The sequence below is a fragment of the Choloepus didactylus genome, chromosome X, assembly GCF_015220235.1.
Source record: "Choloepus didactylus isolate mChoDid1 chromosome X, mChoDid1.pri, whole genome shotgun sequence".
NCBI classification, from domain to species: Eukaryota; Metazoa; Chordata; class Mammalia; order Pilosa; family Megalonychidae; genus Choloepus; species Choloepus didactylus.
In genome coordinates, this window is record NC_051334.1 from 11,601,079 (window position 1) to 11,610,801 (window position 9,723).

The 9,723-nt window shown below is 40.2% G+C and overlaps 1 pseudogene; it reads left to right on the forward strand.

Annotated features, from left to right (window-relative positions):
* Positions 1-2,667: 2,667 nt before the first annotated feature.
* LOC119523315 lies at positions 2,668-6,322 on the forward strand (annotated as a pseudogene).
* Positions 6,323-9,723: the final 3,401 nt, after the last annotated feature.

Below are 9,723 nucleotides of genomic sequence, written 5' to 3' on the forward strand. Positions count from 1 at the left end.
TTTCCATCAAACAGTAACTCTGTACCAATTAAACATTAACTCATCATTCTCCTCCCTGACCTAGCTCCTGGTAACCTGTATTCTAGTTTCTAGTTTCTGATTTTATGAATTTGCATATTCTGCTTATTTCATATAAGTGAGATCATACAGTATCTGTCCTTCTGTGCTTGACTTATGTCACTCAGCATGATGTCTTCAAGTTCCATCCAGGTTGTCACATTTATCAAAACTTCATTCCTTTTTACAGCTGAATAATATTCCACTGTGTGTATATACCACATTTTGTTTATCCATTCATCAGTTGATGGACACTTGGGTTGCTTCCATCTTTGGGCAATTGCGAAGAATGCCACTATGAACACTGGAGTGCAAGTATCTGTCTGAGTCCCTGCTTTCCATTCTTTTGCTTGTAGAGCTAGAAGTGGGATTTTCGGGTCATGTTGTAATTCTATACTTAACTTTCTGAGGAACCACCAAACTGTTTTCCACAGTGGCTGCACCATTTTACTTCTCTACCAACAAAGTATGAATATTCTTATTTCTATATATCCTCTCCAAAATTTATTTTCCATTTTATTTCATAGTAGCCATTCTACTGGATATGAGATGGTATCTCATTGTGGTTTTGATTTCCATTTCCCTGATGGCTAATGATGTTGAGCATCTTCATATATGTATTGGCTATTTCTATAAGTTCTTTGTAGAATTGTCTAGTCACATCTTTTTCCCATTTTTTAATTGGGTTTTTGTATTTTATTGTTGAGTTGTAGGTATTCTTTATATAATCTGGATATTAAACCCTTATCAGATATTTGGTTTCTAAATATTCCCTCCCACTCTGTAGGTTGTTCTTTTACTTTCTTGATAAAGTACTTTGATGTGCAGAAGGTTTAAATTTTGATTAAGATCCATTTTTCTATTTTGCCTTTTGTTGCTTCTGCTTTTGGTATAAAATCCAAGAAACTGCTGCCTAACACAAGGTACTGAAGATGCTTCCCTATGTTTTCTTCTAGTTGTTTTATAGTTTTAGTTCTTATATTTAGGTCTCTGATCCATTTTGAGTTAATTTTTGTATATGGTACAACGTAGGGTTCCATGTGAGTGAGTTGCTCAGGTACAACAGAGACTCCCAGCAAATGATTACTTTATCGCTTGTACAGTACAAAGAGTCCAAAAGAGCCAGGGAAAAGATCCAACCTTGGCTGGACCTGGGGAGGCCAACTGCTCTGGTCAGGGTCAATTAATGGCACCCCCCCCCCCCATCAGAGATAAGGGACCAAGTGTGGCTGGTTCCCCGGGGAGGCCGACTATTTGGCAGCTTCACACATCTCGCTTCATGTCGGAGACGAGGGACACCTGCAGCGATTGAGTGTTGGGTTTTTATACACTGGGGGGGGGGGGCTGTCAATGAGCAACCTTTGTATCCTGACAAGCAGCTGGGGCTGATTAACATTTCATGTCTCCCCTGGCTGCCTGAGGTCTCTTGTGAAATAGAAACATACCCAACACTTGCATGCAAATAAGCACAAATAGAAACATACCAAACACCTGCATGCAAACAAGAGTGGAAACATAAACACCTGCACACAAACAAGCACAAGGGGAAAAAAGAGGGGTGTAGGTGAGAACTGGGAGATGGCCACAGAGTTTGTCCTTGACTCCCCCAACAGTCGACCTTCATTTTTTTTTTTTTTTTTGCATATAGAGAAAAAAAGAATAGAAGAGACTACTCTTTCCCCACTGAGTAGACTTGGCACCCTTGTCAAAGATCAAGTGGTCAAAGGTGTGAGCATTTATTTCTGAACTCTTAATTCAGTTCCATTGGTCTATATGTCTGTACTTGTGCCTTCCTCATTATTTTTAGGGCATCAACATTTGTTTTCAAACAGATTCACATCTTGTCTGTTTTTAGACTTGCCTTGTTCTTCTTAGGAAAAAGCCATTTGGAATCTTTGTGTAAAATGAGTATGATTTAGGGAAAAATTAATACAACCCTAAAAAGTTTCTTTGTTATGTGATCTTACTATATAGTAAAGTTTTTCTTTTGCAAATAATATGCTCACATAAAGCAGATCTGCTGTGAAATGAAAAAGGAAAACTGATCAAAACACGAATTTACATGTAGTTTTGAAAAGTGTTTGGGTTTTGAATATTTCTCAAATAGTTATATGCATTTATCTGTTAGTATTTTATATTTTGCTTTTACTTCCTACTCTAGGGTTTGCCCAGGCAGATTCTCTTATTCTCAAATTCTCAAATGTGTAGAAAATGCTATATTTACAAATGTGGAAACTTGGCTGGAAGCTACAAAACTGTGAAGATATTTAAGCAGAAAACACGATCATGCTAACAGAAGTGGCCAAATAAACAAAGACAATACAGTTATTTTCTTCTCATTCACCCCATATTTTCTTCAGTGTTGAAAGGCTCATATAAAAATTGTCCCATTCATTGTAAAATTAAAATCACTTCTGCTTAACTAACATTTATTATATTCCTGTACCTGACAGAAGAGCACAGCTTCAACTTACTGTTACACAAGCATGGAGCCATCTGAGTTCATTCATAGCGCCTTTCTTTGGCTCTCTAGCACGAGTCATATGGGGGTGCGGTGAGAGATGTGGTAGGTTGCAGAAATGACCCCAATTCTTCTTCCTCCCTGGATGCATGCCCTTTGCATGCAACTCTGCAGTGCCCCCTACTCCGACTCTGGGCCAGGGCAATAGGATGAGGCAAACGTGGAGGTGAGCCCATTCTGAGGCTAGGCCTTAAGGGACCATGAGTGTTTCTGCTTGCCCTCTCATGTCTCTCTCTGTCATCGCCTTGAAATATGCTTGGGCTCACCTGCTGCTGGATGAGAGACATACAGAGCAGAGCTGAGTTGCTTCAGATGTCCAGAAGACAATCAACATCCAGACATGTGAATCAGCCTAGCCAAAATCAGCAAACAAAGCTGCTCAGCCAGTCCCTAACTGACCCAGACTCATGCAAAATACACTTCTTCTTGTGTGCCACCAAGGTTTTGTGGCTGATTTTCATGCAGCATTATTGTGGTCTGATGTAGCTGGAATAATGGTCCCCCAAAGATGTCCATGCCCTAAATCCTTGGAACCTGTGAATATGTTACCTTACGTGGCAAAAGGGACTTTGCAGATTGACTGAGTTTTCAGACCTTGAGATGGGGAGATTATCCTGGATTATCTGGGTGAGCACTTAGAAGAGGAGAACCTTTTCCTAGCTGTGGCCAATCAGAGAGATGTGGCTATGGCAGAATGGTCAGAAAGACGCAGGCATTGAAGATGGATGAAGAGGGCCATGCACCAAGGAATGTGAGTAGCCTCTAGAAGATGGACAAGGCAACAGATTTCTCCCCTAGAGCCTCCAGTAAGGAATGCAGTCCACTGACATTTAGCCCAGTGAGACCTGTGTTGGAATTCTAGCCTCCAGGACAGTAAGATAGTAAACTTGTATTATTTAAACCACTAAGTTTGTGGTAATTTGTTGTAGTAGCAACAGAAAATTATTCATGGCCATAGATAGCTGATACAGGAGGAAAAACGGTTTCCAGTTAACAGTTCTTCTGTCTCTTCTGGTTTAAATAGTCTCTTTTGGATGTCTCTATCTACATTACGTAATATTCAATCAATTCAAATTTCAACTCCCCATTAAGGCTGTTTTCCTGCGTTCCCTTCTTCCCCATTGTAGTTGGGTAAGGAAGCTTACAGCCCTTTTCTAGTGTTGGCAGTAGGTGGTGGGGGACCTAGGCTGTTCTCCTTTGTAGGTTTGGTCTGGTCCCTGGGTGGGCACTGGCTGTTATCCTCCAGATGTGCTTGTTGTGGTCCTGGCACTAATGCCCTTTGCCGTCCATTACTGAAGTCTGTGGCTTGTAGATCTTGTGGTCTGTTTTCTTGGCATAGTCAGGCCATCTCCTCTTGCTTCCTGGGCCCCACCTTGATTCGCTGTGGCTCTGTGCACCCTCCAATGTTTGACTCACTCTTCTTTTCAGCCTTTCACTCATGGTCTTCCCTGTATCCCTCAGATAGTAGGGTACTTTACCCTCCACAGGACCTTTCATGGCAAGCTCTCTAGTAGATTCTCAGCTTCACCCTGGTCCTCCCTTGGGGCATGTCAAAACTTCCATATCCATTCCACATATGGAGAGTCGAGGTTGACACAAGAGTGTCACCTCAGGCTTCCTTAAATCATGCTGAGTAACTGCATTTCCCAGTTGTGGCCACTGCAAGTTACCATAAGACCATTCTACAAAGTGTCCCCTCCCTCCCCACATGCTGCCGTCTCAGGAGTTACAAATGAGTGCACCCCCCAAATCACTCAGCTTTCAACTTCTCTCTCAGACCATGTAACACCTCGCCAGTGCAGGATTCAATCCAGAGCAGGGAAGCCAAGGCCCATGTTCTCATCCTTTCCTTCCTCTTCCCCACATCCCACCAGGGAAGAAGGGCTGGACTTTCCCCTTCTTTTTGTCTAAGAGGGATTTCCACTGCATCTCAGCCTCCTCCTTCCTATGGTAGTATTTTCCCTGCCCTAATCACTGCGTTTATAGTGGCAAATGAGATGCAGGGAGAAAAGCAGTGTTACTAATAATGGAAGTTCCAAAAATATGTTTCATGTTACATGCCTATTACAGGCTAGGCACTAAGCTGGGTACTTCAATATATAGTATCCTTCCCAAAGATACCTCTGTTTTGGGAGACAGCAGCAAGATGGTGATTCAGGGCAGGCAAAGCTCAAGTCCTGATTCCCACCCTCCCTTCTCGTTTTAGGGATGTTGTGCTGAGAAGCCACAGAAAAGGGTATGAGCTCATTTTGCCAAAGAAAACACAGCAGTTGCACGATATTTTGCAAAAACCATCAGTGTTTGGGAATGATTCTGATGATGATGACGATGAGACTTCTGTGAGTGACAGCCTTCAGAGGGAAGCTTCTAAGAAGCAAGTAATGAAATAGACCAAACTGGAAATCCAGAAGGGCCTTGCAGAAAATTCCACTGTGTATGATGTGATAGTATTTACGATGAAATTCAGAAAAAAAAGGAGGAAACTAATCCCAAATTACTCTTGGGAAAAGATCAAAAGCCCAAGTATATTCACAACTTACTAAAAGCAGCTGAGATCAGTAAAAAGGAGTAGGAAAAAAGAATGGAAAAGAAAATTCAGAGAGAACGAGAAATGGAAAAGGGAGCATTTGATGATAAAGAGTCATTTGTGACATCTGTTTATAAGAAAAAAATGCAAGAGAGAGCTGAAGAGGAAGAAAGAGAAAAGAGGACTGCTGCACTTGAAACATGTTTGGATGTAACCAAGCAGAAAGATCTCAGTCGATTTTAGAGGCATCTATTAAATCAAGCAGTTGGTGAAGAGGAAGACCTAAATGCAGCTTTTGTGAAGCCAGGTCTGGAATAAAGGAAGAGAAATCAAGAGGTTACCCTGATGAAGTGAGTTCAGAGACGAGAATACCACATAAGAAACACATTCTCCAAACTGGTATGAAGGTAGAGGAAAACCCAGATGCAGACAGTGATTTTGACGCTAAGAGCAGTGAGGACAGCGAAATGGAAGAAAATAATAAAGTGAACTGCAGAAGGGAAAAAAGAACAGAGACCTCCCAAAATGACCCCAAGCATCACAGAATTTAAACCCACTCACTATTATCTAGTGAAGAGGACACAGTGCCAAATGCCACAGAAAAAGTTCCAAGTCAAGAGGACATGAAAAAGGGAAGATAAGTTCCAAGAGACAATCCAGGGAGCAGGAGAGGTATCACACTGACTGTGATTACCTAAAAGAAAAGAAGGATTTCCATAGGCATACGAGGCCAATCACAGAGAATTTCACTGGAAGAGGCATAAACAAGAAGATAAACTGAAAGGAAGAGACCAAGGAGAAAGGGAAAGAAATGACAGAGAATGGAAAAGGGAGAAAGATAGGGAGAAATATCCCCCAAGAGAACAAGAAAGAGACAGACAACGAAATGATCATGACCAATACAATGAGAAAGGAGGAGAGAAGGAAGAGAAAAGCAAAGAAAAGGAAGAGCATATGAAAGTTAGGAAGGAAAGACATGAGAACAATGACAAATACAAAGATAGGGAAAAACGAGAAGTGTTCAATCTTCAGAAAGAAATCAAGATAAAAAGGAAAGCAGCCCAAGTTCTAGAGCAAAGGATAGGTTGCCTGACCATGAAAAATCCTACAAAATGAGAAACATGGAAAAGGACAAAGAAAGAAACCAAGAGAGACCCTCTAGCTCTGAAACATCACTGGGAGCAAAACACAGAATCACAGAGAAGAGAGTGTACTAAATGCCTGTAGGTACTTAATGAGGACAACTGGCTCTACTACAACCAGTAAAAAATGATTTAAATAACTACCCTAATAATGTTGATTTTGATGCAGGAGCTGTTTAGTTTTACAAATACTGAGCTTCAGATTATAATATGTTGAGTTGAACAATAAGGTGAAGAGAGGATGTGGTTATACTCTATGCTCTGAAATCTGTATTACAGTACAAAATGTGCATCATACATCTTGTCTAAATAACTTTTTAGGCCACAGCATTCTTGGGCTTAAGTGAAAATAAAAGTAGTGATATGCTTATTAAAAAAAAATACCTCTGTTTTGAGAAGAAGGTGGAATGTATGTGTGTCTGTGTATGTGACTATGAAAGGAGATATAGACAGTTTTGTCTAGTGCAACAAAAGAAAGGTATTTGTATGGTGGCTTTTGAGTAGATGACAAAACAGTGGAGAGATTTTTTAGGAGGGCATATAAAACTGGATGATGGAACACCTGAATCTGCAGAAAACTGATCTACCAACAGATAACTTTGGTCAAGATACTGAGTTTTTACAGCAATGCATTTTGGTTATGAAGCATAAGACAAATCATTTGTACTAAAGTGGGAAATGACACGAATGGAGGAATCTTTGCCAAACTGTGATTCTTATAAAATAAACCTTTCTGCATTCAACAGCATCATATTTATGGCATGAACTTGGTGGGATCTTTCATAACCTCAGATTTGGTAAAGACGGAGAGTAACTGTTTTGACTTGGACAACACCAAGTCAGATTCCCAGCTTCATACTGGTACTTTTTTTTTTTTTTAATTATCCACCAAAAATCTGACTTGAAAGAGAAGACAACAAAAGTCTACAAGGTTGACTTTGTTCTAATAGTGAACGTGGCACATGGAAGAGCACTTTGTAAATGGTAGCATGCGGTCCTAATTTGGGTTCTTTGGGAGAGACCCTGAGACAGATAACCTGTTTTTTTGCCATTTAAGCCTCAATTTTACTTATGGCAACTCATACAGGAACTATAGATATGGTTTCAATCACGTTCACTAGAAGAAATCATTCTAGGTATTTCAAGCAGGAAGAAATTTAATACAGGGAATTAGGCGCTTACAGAACCACTGGAAGGGTTAGAGGGATCAAAGTTAGGAGGCCCTGTCTAGGCTGGCTTCCAGCTCGTATACCACTGCATCTGCAATGCAGAGGCCAGGAAACTACTACAGTGATTATGAAATCCAGCAGCTGCTAAAATCATACACCTGCTGAGTAACCTATTTCTGCTGCAAAGATGATAGAAAAGAATGGCCTCTCTCTCTCCTGCTTTCCAAACCTCCTATGACTATATATAGTTGCCAGAACCTATATCACATCTGGAATCCTAGTGTTAAAGGAGTTTGGAAAAATGTAGTTTTTTAGACTTCCAGCCTCTCAGATACCATGTGGTAAATATGGATGTTGAGTGCCAACAGACAATATCTAGCAAACATTCTTGAGCAAGCCCCTGACTCAACAACTATAGACCTACTGGCAAAAAAATAATACTGTCTCATGTTACTGGTATTGCCTGTGTCTGGGTTACAAAAATAACAAAGATCTGATTCTTGAGCTAGTAAGTTCCTTTAAAGCAGTTATTACATCTAGGCTCTATCTGTGGCCCAAAGCAACTTGGAGGGTCAGCCTTGATATGTCCATCACCCCTGAAGTCTTTCTTAAATTAGGTGGACTCAGGCCAGCTGTGAGTTGATGAACTCATCACTTATTCTCCCTGAACAAGTAAAATTAGTGCATGAAAAATTGCCATCTGTGATGGCAGCAGTTAAGCACTGCTCTTCCAAAGACAAAACAAGGTTTAGGGCAGATCTTAAACAAACAAAAGGTGTGATATGAGGAGCTTTGAAAGTTTTCAATTTTTAGTACATATAGAGCACTTAGTTAGATTTTTAAAATTTCTCATTGCTTTAGACAGAAACAGTGGAATGACAGTTTGAAATGTCAGTGCTAATATATACTGAAAGCTAAGGTTGTCCCTTATCTGCTTGTCTTGCATATTTTTCTGTTCAAGCTGAGATTTAAACATCAGTGAAAATTTCCTAAGAAGCTGTAATATTTTGAGCAAATTAATAACTTATCTGAGCCCCCAACTTCTACAAGTGTAAGGCAGGGCGGGGGGAGCATAACACATTTGTTAGAATTAAATTAAGAAAATGCTTCTCAAATTTCTCCACTAATGTTCTCTTAATGGCAGAGAGAGTATATGGATAACCATGGAAAGCTCAAAGCCTCTTTGAAGTCTTTTATTTTACCACAAAGTATCAAGTGGATTATATATATATTCATATTATATTCATCACAGTTTTATTATAGAAATATATTAAATGGTTTTCCATCAAATAAAACTGACATTTTAGGAAGACATACCAGTTTTATATTATGGCTTCCAGTAGATTCTACATGCTGTCCTGAGAATCAAGGTTATATTTGGAACTGTTTAGCCAGTGTCTGCATGTAGATGGCCTCTAATAACTCTTAGTTTAATTTTGAAGAAGTTCTCAGATATACGGAATTTAGAATGTAAATATACAGAAGAGTAGGTAGCAATTTCTAAATTTGGAAAGTTAATATTTCTGTCTTGCTTTTGCAACTTTGCCAGAGAATTTCACTCTTTTGGACATGCTGAGGTGTGCTCGAGCCTGCCTTTCCTTTTTACCCAGTGAGATCTGCCCTGTCCAGCCACTTAATCAGTCCCAACCAAGCCTGCCTGTGTATTAGGAGCCCCATCTTCACCAGCTGGTAGTGTTTGGAAATGGTCCTCCTGCTCTGAGCTCAGAAGCTTCACATATCTGTAGTGTAGCCCAAACACCCAAGTACCACTAAGGTTTGCCAACCATTTCCCCAACTTCACTGCCCATGGGCATGAGGACTGGGCTTCTCTTCTATTTCCCTGAATGCCCTCCAGATCCCTCACCTGGACAGGAAACCTTTCCTGATCAATAGACTATTCTATTAGGGCATCATGGGGCACAAAAAAATTTTAATTTACCTTGGCACAAAAAATTTTAATTTACCTTGCAAACGTTCTGGTCCTGTTCTGCTCTCCCTGTGCTGAGTAGCCAGACAAAGGGGTCTGTATATTTATCAGTCTTGGGTAAACACCTACGTGGAGTTTCTCAGTCTTTGCCTAATACAATTCCATACCTCATGACTGTTCATGAGGTTCTCTTGACCTGGAAAAGTTTATTCTTTCTTTGTAACTGGAAAAATCCTGCTATTTAGGGTCAAATTCAAATGGCTAGCTTCTGTTAAGTTTTCTCCTCCTAAATTTGTCCCACTTCATCTACCATCCCTTTTCCCTTTCCTTCCAATAAAGGTGTTCTAAGACTTGACATATACCTTGATTTTAGCATTGAT